We start from the raw sequence: 4,479 nt of genomic DNA on the forward strand, positions 1-4,479 counted from the left end.
GCAAACATTTTTATGATTCTGTTCCTGGGAAGAGAAACACAGCTTGGGATTAGATTTATAGCCCTCATGTTGCTGATGAGGCAGTAATGGCTGTTTGGTATGCAAATGGCCATTTGGGGATACGGGAGCTTAATTTAATGCACAGGAGTGACACTGAGGGCAGAGCCCTTCACCTTCACTGGAATGAGTTGATTCACCTGACAATCTGTCCCTTGGTTTTTTTTTTTTTTTTTTTTTTTGGCCTTGCCTTGTATTTACAATGCTCCCTTGTATTTTCTTGGGGCTTTGACATCAATGACATTTTGGCATTAAGAAAATCCTCAAGTCAAGGGGAAGAATATCTTCTTGGCTATAACTGTCATTCTGAAATTGTTTGCATCTGTTACATTCTAAGAGCTCCCATAATGCCCATGACCTGCCCCCTGCAATGTCCCCCGCCTCTCAGTGTTCACAAATCTGAACTCATCTTGCTCACAATCATGTTTGTAAGGTCCCCATGGCCTTCATTGCTTCTGCCTTCTTAGCAGTTTCTCAACTGTGGTCAATTCTCCTCACCCCAGGGGATACGGGGACATTTTTTTTTTCAATAGCTGTAACCAGAAGGTTTACACATTACAAACCTGCAAAGGGATAGATGCCAAGTCTGCTTGTGAATTCCTGAAGCTCACATGGCAGGCTTCTACCAAGATCTAGTTCAAACTGTAAGTAGAGCCAAAAATGAGAAGCCCTACGCTGTAGCTGAGAGGTTTGACTAGTTTCCGCTTAGGCCAAGAAGGTCATTGTCTCTATATACCCTGCCTAGCAGAACTCTCTCTGACATCGGAGATGTTCGCTGGCTACGCTTATCAGCATGGTAAGAACTAGATATATGGCTACCAGCTTTTTCCACTATGGCAAGTTTGCCTGAAGAACTGTGTTTTAATTTTATGTAATTTTCATTCATGAAATCTTTTTTTTTTAAGTTAAAAATTCCTTAACTTTTTTTATTCCTGGCACCACTACCACAATTTACAATGCAATATACCTGATATAATGAAAGGAAAAAGAAAAAGAAAAAGCTACCACAGATAAAAGACCTCAGGAATGTACGTCTAATTGACACTACATTGCATGAATCAATAGCTGGACTTTTTGCAAACTGTGGCTATGACAGTCCTGAACAAGAAGGGTTTCCTGTTTAAGCTGCAGTAACTTTTCTTACTATGGATTATCGTTCCTTCTGTGGCAGATTTTTATAGTTTCTCCAATGCATTTGGGACAACTGTCTCAAAGTAACCTGCAGCTTTCCTGACAACTCCTCCTTCCCTCTCTCTCCTGCTAAGAACTATAGCCTTGTCTGCTCTTTTGTTTTTAACCTTCTGCACCATATCCATCACTTCCACCACCAGATCCATAGCCATTACCATAGGGACTGCCTGAGCTTCTTCTACCAAAACTGTCCCCTTTCATGGGTCTATAATTTGATCTCTGTTGTCCACTATAATCTCCAAAGTTCCCACCATTATAGTTCTCACCACCACCATAGTTACCTCCACCAAAATTTCCACCTTCATTGTAACCATCATATCCTCCTCCTCCACCATGCCCACCACCTTGGTTTCCATATCCTGGTCCACCACCATCACAGCCTCCTCTGTTGCTGTAACCAGGGCCACCGTCACAGTTTCTATCATCACCTCCAAATCCATTATATCCATCATCACCACCTCCACACCTTCCTCTGCTGCCACTACCTCCACCACCATAGCCTCCTCTTCCACCAACGTTTCCACCATGATCAAATTTACCTCCACCACCTCCAAGGTCTCCACCATGACCCATAAAGTAGCCAGATCCACCTCCACACCCTCTCCATGACCCAGCAGACTGTATCTATTGTTTAGAAAGGGCCTTTTTCATTTCACAATTATATTCATTAATAGTATGATATTCCTGAACAATAATTTTCTTGTTCATGATCATCAAAAGTTGCAAAAGTAAATCCTCTCTTTTCTCCACTCTGCCTGTCTTCCATAATTTCTATGGTTTCAATCTTGCCATACTTTTCAAAGTAGTCTCTCAGGTTATATCCTTCTGTATCTTCTTTAATGCAACCAACAAAAATCTTCTTCACCATGAAATGAACATGTCTCCTTGGCAACCTAGCATTCCTTTTGGGCACTGATTACAGGAGCCCACCCATCGGATAGACAGGAGATTATACTAATCTCTGTAGATGGATTCTCGGGAAGACATGATGCACAAAGATTTTCAGAGAGAAATCTCTAACCACACTGCCCAAGTTTCCCGAAATACGGAAAGAATACTAAGCCACACAAAACTGAAGCAAACCAGAGCCTTTCTTCCATAGGTGTTTTCTTTGAGCCTCACACTGGAGCTCCCGGGAACACTGATTTGACGGGTTGGTATGAACAATGGAGATTGAGGTGAGGGAGTAGGTATGAGAACTTCTCAAAAGATGCTCCCCACCCCTCACCAAAGCCAAAGTTGTGATTGACATAGGGTTGAGAAGATAGAGGGTGAGAGAGTTCATTTCCAGGTCCACACATGGCAAGGGTGAGTCGGGTGGGGATGGTAGATGAATAAACTGAGGACAGCGAAAGAAGCATACAGATGCCGGTTCTACAGCTAATGCTAATTGCAATAGGGATTAGGGGGAGTGGTTACAGTAGTAAGAAGGCCATGTGCAATGAATAGAAATCATACCTAAAATTTTGAATTTGGATGTTTTCCTGAAGAAGTAACCATTAGATGTAGTCCAGTCCTCTGTCATAGGGCTAGGTAGTGACATGGGGCCATCAGTCTGCACTGAGGCTAGGAGGGGACACAGATGCCACTCTATAGTATGGCTTCTGAGCTGTGAGGGCTGCTGGTAAGCTTGCTGTAATAAATGAAATTAGGATTTTTGGGGGACGGTAGGGATAGGGACAGGTAAGTCATCGCTTAATATTAAGTGGTAGTATTTGGGATACGTGACTTAGAAACTTCTCATCGCAAGGTTCAAAGCCACAAAATCGAAGAGCCTAACAAATGTTTCCAGATGGTGACAGTTCACAATACTGAGTGCGAAAATGAGCAAAGCTCAAACAAAACCAGTCTTTCGTGAACAGCCTCGCAAAGTTCTTCTTGCTTTTATTCACAATACAGCCCTGTCCCAGTCCCCAAAAGGGACACCAGGCTGGTCTGAAAATAAGCCAATGGGTTCATTTCACATGGCTGCTCTTCTGTGCAATAAGAGGCCATAGACCTCCCGGGTGAGTCTTTAATGCTTTGGTGTTTGACCTGAGATCGTCTACCTGCTGGTGTTGAAAGAGACAGAGAAACACAATATGCCCTTGTGGCCATGACAAGCCCAGGCACATGGGCTGGGGAGGAGGCAGTGCTGGGACGGAGTTCCAGTTCAAACGCAGTAATAGCTGTTTTTCAGCTGGTTGGTTGCGTCTAAGTCTCAGAGCATAATGGCTGATTGGTAGGTTGACATACGTGAAAAGCTTTGTCACTGGCCCAAGTAAGAAAGCAGAAGCAGCGTGTCTTTCATGAGCCCTTAGGATGAAAGATGTAAATGTTAAAGAACAAAAACCATTTGATATCAGCGGCTACCGTTTCACAGCCTGTTTAAGCCTAAGACAGTATGGCGCAGAGATCTGGGAGTTGCCTTTGATCTTGTTTCCACCCGGAGCTCTAAGTCCTGTTAACTTCATGTGAGAAGATGGAAGGGCTGGTTTTCAGTCAGACTAACAACTCATAGGTGAAGAAGGCTACAGCAGTGCTGGGCTGTAGCAAGGAATATCACACACACACACACACACACACACACACCAACTCTTCTTTCTGCTTTCCGTCTCTCTCAGTGTCTCCGTGTCTGTCTGTCTGTCTGTCTCTGTCTCCCCTTCTCTTCCCTCCCTGTCTTTCTTTTGAGACAGGGTTTCATATTCTAGCCCTGGCTGGTCTCAGACTTGCAGCCCACCCTTCCAGGAATACCTTTTGACTATGAGCCGTTCCCATACCTACTGTCTCCCCATTCCCTTTAGGAGGGAAGCCCCCTTGTTAGGCTAGGCAGCGCTCACCCGTGTCCCGCCACACTGAGCTGTAAGGCCAGGTGTTCTTATAATGCCACACTCTTGCAATTCTGTTTCCATCCTTTCAAACCATACATTCTTCTCCGAGATTCCGTCCTTAACGCTCCTTGAACTCTACGACTGCCTTGACTGCAGCACATCTCACACCCGACTTAACTGACTTCCAGCTAAGCTGGGAGGTATCAGAGGCCAGGGCATAGACAGACACTGTGTTTTAAACACCCTTGAGCCAGGCACACACACAGTAACAAGTAAATGCTTCTGTCAGAAGGGGATGGAGTTTCATTATACTGTAAATGTCTGGGGAGAGGGGCTTTTCAACAAAGGCACATCCCTTAATTTCTGTTCAGCAGAACACAGTGCCTTCATAACAGCTCTCCGTCTGCCCATCTTGGCTGGA

At 44.5% G+C, this 4,479-nt stretch overlaps 1 pseudogene; it reads right to left on the reverse strand.

Annotated features, from left to right (window-relative positions):
• Positions 1-1,350: 1,350 nt before the first annotated feature.
• On the reverse strand, positions 1,351-2,116 carry LOC129667451 (heterogeneous nuclear ribonucleoprotein A3-like; annotated as a pseudogene).
• Between the last annotated feature and the right edge of the window lie 2,363 nt (positions 2,117-4,479).

The sequence above is a fragment of the Psammomys obesus genome, unplaced genomic scaffold, assembly GCF_907164565.1.
Source record: "Psammomys obesus unplaced genomic scaffold, mPsaObe1.curated_primary_1811, whole genome shotgun sequence".
In the NCBI taxonomy this organism is placed as follows: domain Eukaryota; kingdom Metazoa; phylum Chordata; class Mammalia; order Rodentia; family Muridae; genus Psammomys; species Psammomys obesus.